Source organism: Danio aesculapii, chromosome 19 (assembly GCF_903798145.1).
Source record: "Danio aesculapii chromosome 19, fDanAes4.1, whole genome shotgun sequence".
Taxonomy (NCBI): domain Eukaryota; kingdom Metazoa; phylum Chordata; class Actinopteri; order Cypriniformes; family Danionidae; genus Danio; species Danio aesculapii.
Window position 1 is genome coordinate 34,553,240 of NC_079453.1, and position 11,673 is coordinate 34,564,912.

Below are 11,673 nucleotides of genomic sequence, written 5' to 3' on the forward strand. Positions count from 1 at the left end.
AAAAGCCACAATGGGTCTGCTTTTATATAATAAATGTATGCCTCGGTCATGTTACCCTGATGGTAAGTAATGTTTGGTAATGGAATTGTCTGGAACGGTTCTGGGAGGCAATTATTCCAAATCAATTATTATGATGGGCTTTAGCTTGTGCACTCCAGAATGACTAAACCAACATTTTAAGATTTTGTGTGAGGTGATCGATGCACTGTTTGTCCAGTCAAATGCATTTTTTTGCACACTAATTTGTTTTTTTGCCAAATGTATATCAGTCATAGTTGATCTTCTTATAAGATTAAACACAATGTCTCAATGACTCAGTTATGCACTATTTATTTTATGAGCACTTTTAAAATTTGTATGCAGGATTGTGGCTTTTCCATCCAGTATGTTTTTATGCAGGCTCCTAACATTTACATCAAACAGGTGAATGGAACTAAACTAATAATGTAGTGATAGTGATTTTCAACTCGATAAAAGAGCAACCTCCCTCTAATGGGTCCAATGAAAGATTTAGAGAATGAGTTTGTAAGTTTATAGTTTATTTACAACCCTAAATTCAAGGAATCTGGCAAGATTTCAGTGCATAAAGCACAAGAGTGCAAGCCTAAGCTAAACTACCTTGATGTTCGATCCCTCAGGCGGTACTGCTTCAAGAATCGTCATTTATCTCTAATATATCACCACATGGGCTGTGTCTGAAACAACCTACTACTTAGTAGGTACTGCAATTGTATTTAAAAGAACTACTCGGCTGTTAGAAAAGTATGTTCAATACAGTATGAATGTGAGTAGTATGTAGTATGAATGGAACTCGGACGTACTACATCCGCCATTTTGTCATGATCACGTGACCTACCCACGGGTGTCATCCGGGTACTTCTCGCATACTAATTTTTCGAATTATATGAATTTGGACATACTTAGCTCGTATACTGATTTTAGCGTACTATATAGTATGGAAATATGTGATTTCGATTGCAACCATGTGCTCTAGATTACTGTGGCAAACCTTTGTCAAGTACCAAAATACGTAGATGCATCCACAAATGGCAGTTAAAATTGTACTGTGTCAAAAGGATGCCCTATGTTAACAGTGTCCAGAAGCATTGTCGACTTCTCTAAAGCCTTCTTTCCACTGTACACAATAAACGTGTATAGACCGGAAGTTATTCATTTCCAATGGAGAGTAATACGGGTGTTGTGTGGAGTTCCGATCATCTCCGTATGTGGAAAATTCGGATCCGAATTGAGCTGGGTATGCGTTGAAATATTATAAATCCTGCGACTAGACCGTATGCGACTGGCTAACCAGATGTGATGTATTCCAGTGTTGTCCAAGGAGGTCCGTGGACGCGAGATGAGAAATACTAGTTTTTCCGTTATTTTTTGGATCAAAAAAAGTTTTCTCCCATGGTGCACGACAAAACTGAAAATTCTGTGTGACTGCCACTAGAAATTAATTTAGTAAAGTATATTATTTACTTAATTAGTAAATATATAAAATAATAACATTTTAATAAATAATACATTTAATAAATTAATAAAGTGTGTTTTAAAAAAATCAATAGTGAAGATAAAACGCTAATCTGACAAGATTAAATCTAATCTAATCTAACAGAGAAACAAAAAGTCATATACCTTCATAACATTCCTCTAAACTATATTCATAAGTAAAAAAACATATTTACAAGGTCTTTGAAGGGCACTATATAATACATTTTTTTCATTTAAATGTATTCTGATTCCATTTTAATGCTTGAATTAAGTTTTTAAAGGTTTATTTTTGGCCTTTTTGCCTTTATTAAGTGGATAGGACAGTATTTCAGACAGGAAGCGAAGTGGAAGAAAGAGAGGGGGTAGGGGTGGGAAATGTTCTCGAGCGGGATTCGAACTCGGTGCGTTAACCACTAGGCTATTGCAGCGACTGCATTAAGTTTTAGTACTCAAAACATACTCGATGCACTCAATGTAACAGTGATTTATTCATTCATTCATTTATTCATTCATTTTCCCTCGGCTTAGTCCCTTTATTCATCAGGGGTCGCCACAGCGGAATTATCCAGCATATGTTTTACACAGCGGATGCCCTTCCAGCTGCAACCCAGTACTGGGAAACACCTATACACACTCATTCACACACATACACTACGGCCAATTTAGTTTATTCAATACACCTATACCTCATGTCTTTAGACTGTGGGGAAAACCAGAGCACTTGGTGGACACCCATGCTAACATGCAAATTCCACACAGAAATGCCAACTGACCCAGCTGGAACTCGAACCAGCTACCTCCTTGCTGTGAGGTGACCGTGCTAATCACTGAGCCACCGTCTCACCCCTGTGATTTATTAGTTTTAAATTATTATCTTTATATTATCATCTAAATTATTACTATCTATAACAATGTTTCAAATGCTGCAATCTACGGTTTCAATATGAAATTAGCTGAACCACTTAATGAACAATTTTTAAATAAAAGGGATTTACTGGAAACAAATATCTTCAACCACCTCGTCTAAAAAAAGCACCCATATACACCCTTGTCTAGATTTTCTTGAGTAATGAACATAAAACAGCCAGTCTAATTGATGAGCTTAAGCGTGCACTGGCCAGTCTTCAGATTTACATTACGATGCGTGTTAGCTGTATCGAGGTAACTGATAATGAAGAAGACGGACAAGCAGCTGGCGATGAAGAGAAAAAAGCGCTGTGTGTGCAACATTAACAGAATTAACAGAGCAGAAAATGTTCGTCTGAGTCAATTAACGGCTATTCGCTAGGCTGGGATTTTTACTATCGCCTTGCATGAATGCAGCAGGAGTTGCATTATTCAAAGCCATCCTGCAGGAAAACATGCTGGAGTCTGTATGCAGTAATCACTTCAGAATAATATTCCGGAGAACATTGGAAACAATGGCTGCCAGTGAATTGCAAACTCTCAGAGTAGCTACTTCTTTTGAATTAGTAATTACTTTGCAGCTGTCAAGAAAGTGTGTGTTATGAATGTAATCAAGACATACTACAATACATTCATCATATTGTCGTTGTCATGTGACCTACAGCATCAGTTGCAGTGCTTCACTGCCATTTCAATATCGACTTCCATTGCCTCAAGACGATTATTAAATGTCCATTAGATGCACATTTCCAATTACTGTAAATTTCATACTGTGAAAGTAAGGACATAAGCATATCCAGCCTGATCTCAACATGAAACATGAATATGCCTGAAATGTAAATATTGGCAAAAAAGTGGCTAAATACATACCATTTAATTCATACAAATATGTAAAAATTGGGGGATTAGCAAATCATGCTGAAATGTATGAATAAGATAATAGAAATTAATGCAAAATATTATGGAGCCAGATCAGTCTAAAAAATAATACATTTTGGATATAAAATTCATAGACGATTCACATTAGGGTTGCACAATATATCTTTTCAGCATAGATGTCACAATGTGATAATTCGCAATAGTCACATTGCGAGAATACACAGTGTTGAGTCTGGATTATAATTGATCATTTTTCAGGTGTTTTTTTGAGGCCTGTGACTGTGTGAGGGTTTTAAAAGCATTCAGGCATAAGAAATTGTACCATTTTAACTTTGCCAAATTATTAATGATTCATTTTCTTGAATTGTTTATAAAACGAAGACTTGGCAGTATTATTTTTCATTTGATATTTTAATTACTGTCTACCTGAATGCATTTTGACTAAAATAATAAAATGCTGTCTATTTAATTAGCATTTTTATTGAGTTTATCTATGCTTGTGGATACAGAATCATCCCAATCAATCTAAAATGGTAAATTATTTCCAAAAAGTTATTCAACTTATCTAATGGAATTGTAGTCATATTGCAATATATTTCGCAGAATAACAAATATTGCAATGTTAGATTTTTTCAATATCGTGCAGCGCTAATTCACATTTACAAAATTTATTCATTTATTTTCTTTTTGGCTTAATCCCTTTATTAATCTGGAGTCGCCACAGCGGAATGAACAGCCAACTTATCCAGCATATGTTATACGCAGCGGATTCCCCTCCAGCTGCCGCCTAGCACTGGGAAACATTTATACACACTCATTCACACACATATATTACGGACAATTTTTGCGTATCCAATTCACCTTTACTGCATGTCTTTGGACTTGTGGGGGAAACTGCAGCACTCAGAGGAAATCCATGCAAACACAGGGAGAATATGCAAACTCCACACAGAAATGCCAACTGACCCAGCTGAGTCTCGAACCAGCGACCTTCTTGCTGTGAGGCGACAGTGCTAACCACTGCGATATCATATTGTCAAACCACTATGTGTAAATTCAAAACACAATACATAAATACACAAATCCAATTCATAAATTCACAACACAATTCCTGAATACACAAAGCACGATTTGTAAATTCACAACAGTTTATCAATACCCAAATTTATTTCGTAAATTCAAAACAATTTTTAAATTCAAAATACAATTCATAAATACACAAATCCAATTCATAAATTCACAACACAATTCATGAATACACAAAGCACGATTTGTAAATTCACAACAGTTTATCAATACCCAAATCTATTTCGTAAATTCAAAACAATTTTTAAATTCAAAATACAATTCATAAATACACAAATCCAATTTGTAAATTCAAAACACAGTTTATAAATACACAAATCCAATTCGTAAATTCAAAACGCAATGTGTAAATTCAAAACTCAATTTGTACATTTAAAATGCAATTCATAAATATGCCACTCTAAATCGTAAATTCAAAACACAATTCGTGAATTTAAAATACAGTTCATAAATGCACAAAACACAATTCGTAAATTCAAAATATAATTCATAAATACACAAATCCAATTTGTAAATCCACAAAATCAAATGTTACAAATTAGCATGAGATTGTGTTGGCATATCTGAATGCAGCCAACATCAACATTTGAAGAGTTCAGATGCAAAAACCTCTAAGTGCCATCTGAAAATTTCCATCGAAAATAACATTATTTTCATTCCCCTTTGTTTATGTTGAGATATTTCACTTTAAAGACCAGGAAAAGGACTCATTCTTTGCCATAAAGGTGACGTTACTGAACATACACACAGGAGCCTGAAAAATGCTCATTTTAGAGGAACATTTTAGAAGACATTTAGAGGTTTTTGCATCTAAACTCTTCAATTCTTCCTCCACTTCAGTATCTTCATAGGCCACCTTTCAAGAAAGCAAACTAGCCACCATTGAACCTCAAGTTACATATTTGGAAGTATATTTGAGAAGTATGTGCTTAACCAAAAGCATAACCTACTCAAAGTATGCAGTACACTACAGTAAAATACAGTAATACACATAAAAACAAAGCACACATAATAAATAGTAACATGATCTATTTTTAATTCCAAGTGTCTATGGTACCTTGAAGTTCTGCATTCATTGACAGCTCATTGGGATTTGGAACAAACCAGCAGAAAACCTAGCTTGATTAACAACGACAGTCCAGTGAATAGAGGAATGCGTAGACCTCCTTTTCCGCCCGTCACTCAAACTGTTTTCTCCTCCAGTGAGTAAATGCTCTTTGGCAGGGGTTAGATGGCTCTGCCTGTGGTCATAGCCGGTGATCACTACTGTTTAAAGTTTATTTGCTGCAGTCTTGAGTCTGTCATCATACTTAGAGTCCCCTAAATCACTCTGATCAGGCAGTTTCTTCTCAAGCACTCTGCTGTCTTGCTTTCAGATTAAGGCATGGGGCTCGGATCTGCGCTGATCACATATGACAGTTCCGCACAACTCATGACGTGCACTTTAGAGCTGTGGGCTTTTACAGTTACACACAGCTAAGTGAGGCTACTGGTGCTGTCATGGGTCAGCTGGTTAGTGTGCCAATTTGAGAGGTGTGTGTGTGTGTGTGTGTGCGTGCGTGTGTGCGTGTGTGCGTGTGTGTGTGTGTAAAAAAAGATGTCATAGTAAGAAATAGTAAATCGAGTGAACTGCCTACCTTTATAATTTTAAGGCATCATCCTTGTGAAGGCTTACCCAAACAAAATCATGCTGCTGAGGTGGCTAGTTGGTCTTTCAGTATGCTTTCTTAATTTAGCTCTTAGTTCAGTATGCGCAATTATCCTCTTGCAGTTCATCGTGCGCACTAAGTTCTTTTTGGCATAAATTTGCCGTCATGCTTATCAGTCAATTCGGTCACATATCAATGGCATCTCTAAAATATGAATGTGTTTTAAGCATATTTATCTGACAGAATGACTCAAAAATACAGACTCTTTGTTTAAATTAAGCGCCGCAGGGACAGATGCAGGGTTTTGGTTCTTAACTTCTTTAGGTCCAAGGTGTTTTTTACATGCATTTTTTTATTTCTCTTTGCTATTTGGGCTTATTAGAACCTAATTTGAATAAAACCTAACTATCATCTTTTAATTCGATGTACTTTTAGAGAAAATATGATGTCCATATATGTGGACTCGTGGTCCGAATTTACATAAAGCACTTTTCCCTGAATTTTTTTTAATGCATATTTAAAATAATTGTTTTTTGGAACTTGCTTTGACTATCAGAGAGTAAAAACATTTTTTCCCCATTTTGGACAGTTAACAATAAGACATTATTCAACATTATGTATATTTCACTTTTGTTTAACAGTTTGTTTTGGCCCTCGGAAAAATAGCGACTTTTGACGCACGTCGCTTCATTTGGTAGATAACTAGCCTATTGTATTTTTTTCAGTCTTATCAGGTAAGAATCCAAAGTAATTTCAAATGTCACTTGAGTGAGCTGTTGTTTTTAAGAGATTGTCGTGCGGTTGTAGCTAACTCATATTCGCAGGAACAAAAATGAACTTATTCAGATGAGTGTTTGAAGCATCAGAAAACCTGCAATACCATAAAAGGCACAAATTCTACAGTTTTGCAGCCTTAATGCAGACTGTTAAAATTAAATTAAAATAAAGTGGTCTACTGATTACTTGCCAGAATAAATGTGTAAGCCTTTAGTGACTTTTGCAACTTTAACTATGTAGAGGCACCGCCAGTATTTTGGAGCCATAGTATCGCGGTGCTACCAAAGTATCGGTAAACCATGCAACCCTAATAGATAGATAGATAGATAGATAGATAGATAGATAGATAGATAGATAGATAGATAGATAGATAGATAGATAGATAGATAGATAGATAGATAGATAGATAGATAGATAGATAGATAGATAGATAGATAGATAGATAGATAGATAATGATGTGCACTAGCAAAATTAGATTTCATGATTTATTGGCATTCATTGGCCACTTTTGGAGATCTTTCTAGTTCCATGTTGGATCAGTATTGCCTTTAATTCTTTGTAGGTTTAACAATCGTTATCAGTCTCTTTTTCCACCACATTCAAGAACATCTGGTGATTGTACAGAGCTTTTGAGCATAGTTAACTCTTTTGTTTTGTTTAAGAAACCAGTTTCAGATTATTTGAACTTTGTGACAGGGCCCATTTTTCCAACACAAGCTCATTGTGGATACGTACCCCCTGTTTAACTTTTTTTGGAGAGCGCAATTAGAGGTATGTCTAGCTATTTTGTCTTTAAAACGTATAGTATGTTGCTTGGACGGCTTCTGCTCCTTTTAGCACTACCAGCTGAACACTTATATCTGTGTGGATGGCCCTTAACACCTTAGCCCTTCCCCTTACTAGGGGTGTCCCTATTCTCTTTAGCTTGAAGGCGTAGGGGTAAGGGGAAAAGGTAGATAGCCCTTCGAACTGAGATTTTTCAGGACCACACTTGGAACCAAGGCGTAAGAAATTTTCCCAGAATACACCAGCCACAACAGTATAAATGCACCCGGAAGTAAGGAAATCCACAAATTAGTATTTTTTTTGTCATTATTAAAATTTTTGACAACAAACAAGCACATGTTTTAATATATTCATAACCGCATTCGTATTTTACCGTCATGCTTAAAAAAAACGCTAAAAACCCAGCTAAATTTCGCGATCTATAATCCATAATAATAACTCCTGTACAGCCGTCCCACAGCATTCTGACACTCGATGACTCTCGAATATCCTGTCAGAAAAGTCTAGTGGCTGGGAATGAGCTTTTTACGGTATCTGCTATAATGTTCTTTTTTGTGTGTTTATATAGATGAATATGGCCACTGTGCACAGTATAGTTACGATCTTAATGCCACATTAGATCGTTATGATAACATAATATATGCCTTCAGTGATTTTCTTAAAAAATAAAGCGACTGGAATAACTACAGTAGTCTACAGTAACTACAGTAGTGGGGGTAAATTTTGAAGCCCTTCCCTTTCACACTTGGTTTTAAGGGCCAAGAGGAAGGGAAAGGGGTAGGGGTACAAAAATAGAATTGGAATTGGGCCCTAATTTTGTTCTGCATTACATCTACTGTGATGTTTTGAATGACAAAAATAAAGGAAACTGAAACTGAAATGTGCTGCTACAAATACCTGTGCTCAAGATTGATTCTAATTGGCTGTTAGTAGTTCATTTTTCAGTTGTAAAAAAACCCAAATAATTTTGATTAGTAATTCCAACAATTTTTTTCCCTCTGTGTCATTGTCAGTTGTGTTGTACACTCCACTGATGAAAACAATATAAGGTCTTGCTGGAGCATTTTGTGGTACCATTTCAATTTAGTTTTGACACAATTAATAAGGTAAAGCTTTGTCAGTAATGCCTGTAAGCTGTAGTGTAGAGCGTGATATAAATAATATTGATGTCACGGTTTGCCTTCAGCTTTGTCCCAAGATGCCACCGGGGTCACAATCTGTCAAGCAGCAATCATAAACGACATAAAAAAACAGTATACTGTGTGCCTTGGGGAGAATGTTTATGCTGCTCTTTTATGTGCAGTGAAAGTGAATGGAGACAAATCATGTCAACATCCAAAGAGCACTTTAAATACTTGAATATTCAGAATAGTGAATGAGATTTTGACAAACAAGAGATTTTGAAGGACAAGAGGATATTAAATGACGACAAAAAGGATGACAGTTTTGTCTGAACTGTACCTTTCGTTTAAAAAAGATCAGATTTTGAGCCTGAGATGTCAATGTGAGCTTGCACTCCAATCCTAATAGAAAGCAATATGCATATTTTGCTAAATGAAAACAACAAGCATTGTGAAAGCCACTGGAAGCAGTCTCTGCATGTTCTCCCTCACTGCAAGAGTTCAGCTTGTCAATCAGCCGCAACACATCACTTTCATTAACATCTGCAGGGTGTGTTCACTAATCATTTCAGAGAGATAAATGCTTCTTTTTACACTAACAAAGACATGAACTGTTTCATCTGAAGATTTAGGAGTGTGTTGAATAGGAGAGTGTGGCTTGTAGATCCCTGTTTCAGTACAGGAGCCATAAACGCCACTGGGGATTTCTATAGTGAAGGGTGAGACAGGGTCAGGAACTTCCCTTAACACACACACAAATGCTACAGCTCTGTCCTAAAACGTTGCTTTCTAAGAGGCAATTTACACTGCTTTTTAAAACTTCTTTCAATTATTTTTTTATTTTATTTACACTGCTATTAAAAAAGTTTGTCATTAAAAAGTCATTTTATTTAACATGGATACAATACATTTATTGAAGTAATTTGGTAATCCTAAATTAAAAGTTTGAAGTTAAAGTGTGCGTGAACTGGAAGTTGCTTAGATTTTAATTTCAATATGTTGATGTACTTCCAACTAAAACATAATATTGAATAGGGGACAGGACTTTCTTTTTGCGTGTCATTCACTCATAGCAAACTAATGGTAAGAGGGACTAATGGTTAAGAATATTGTGGCTTTAGCTGCCAAACTGAAACAGAGAAGGACCGCCACTCGAAACTTGGAAGCAAATGGTAAGACTTTGAAGATGACCAAAACAGACATCTTTTTTCAGTATGATAGATAGATAGATAGATAGATAGATAGATAGATAGATAGATAGATAGATAGATAGACATTAAAAATAAACATTGCTCATTTAGATTTCATATAGATTTTAAGCCCCATTCACACAAAGAATGGTAACTTTAATCATTCATTATTCATTAGCCACTTTTGGAGATCTTTTTAGGTCCAGGTTGGATCAGTATTGCCTTTAATTCTTTGTAGGTTTAACAATTGTTATCAGTCTCTCTTTTCACCACATCTGAGAAGATCTGGTGACTGTGCAGGGCTTTTGAGTATAGTTAACTCTTTTGTTTTGTTTAAGAAACCAGTTTCAGGTTATTTGAACTTTGTGAAATGGCCCATTTTTCCAACACAAGCTCATTGTGGATACGTACCCTTGTCTAAATTTCTGGAGAGTGCAAACTAATTTGGTCATCCTAAGTTAAGTATTACATTTTTAAAAAACATATTATTTAACAAAATGATGTTTCTTAAACACCAAATCAGCACATTAGAATGATTTCTGAAGAATCAATTGACACTAGAGTATTATACAGTTACCTTAAGATACCCCTTTTCTTATAATAAACTGTGTTTTGCTGTGTGTGTTTTTGTGCATGTACCTTGGCTGGTTTAAGCCCATGATACAGAAGTAAATATGAAACTAAAACTGCCCCTTCGGTGGCAATTTTCTGTCTTAATGAGGGACTAATTGAATTATTAATGCCAACGATTTGTTCAGAATTGACAGAAGTGGCTATCTTTGTGAATGGATCATTGACATATTGATTCATTTCAAAATTTATTTACTCAGGAATAGGCATTTGCTGGCATAAGATTCTGATGGTATGATAACCTTGGATAAAAATATCACGATTTTACAGTATCATGATATTGTGATTACTACTCTAAAATAAGTTCTTTTTTAATGTCTGGGTACAAATAACAACTTTTTGTTGGATATAAAGTAAACCGATTACAGTAAAAGCAATTGGATTTTCAAATGTTTGCTTAATTGTGGGCTGACCAGTGGCTTTTGATTTGCATAGTCCTTTGCTGCTGGAGATACTGTTGTTCTAAATAAATAAATAAATACAACAGTATTTTACAACACTTATAATATACCTTTCATATACCAGAATGGTATAACAGAATTTTTTTTTGCAGTTTTTAAACCTTGAATTTTCCAAACCACGGTAAACCTTGAAATCGGTTATCATCCCATGCCTACTCCGAAATGAAACACTTAAGCGTCGACAAAAAATATCCTGATTTGGCAAAAAAATAAAACTGACAGCAATGCATCTATACATTCATTCAGTGTTAACATCTTGTTTCTTGAAATGTAAAATGTTAAAATTTATATTATGTTGTTGTTGTTGTTGTTGTATTTTTTTAAAGGAAAATGCAGTTGCTGCTTGTGTGATATTAATTACATATGTCTTATAAATACATACAAACTAAATTCCATAAAGGGATATTTTTGACTTCATCATTTGAATTACAATGACATTCTAACTGCATTCTAATTGGCGTATGCCGGGAAAGCTTTTGGACTGTCAAGACATGTTTTTGTGTGTGAGATACCCAATAGTGTCAGTTCACACATGATTAAAACCACAATTACAATAATTTACAGCTTTAACTGTATTTTTGATCAAATAAATGAACTATTTACGATAACACTTTAGTTTAGGTCACAATTCATGGCTCTTCACCTGCCTATTATTAAGATATTAACTGTTCAATAGTAGTTATAAAGTATTGT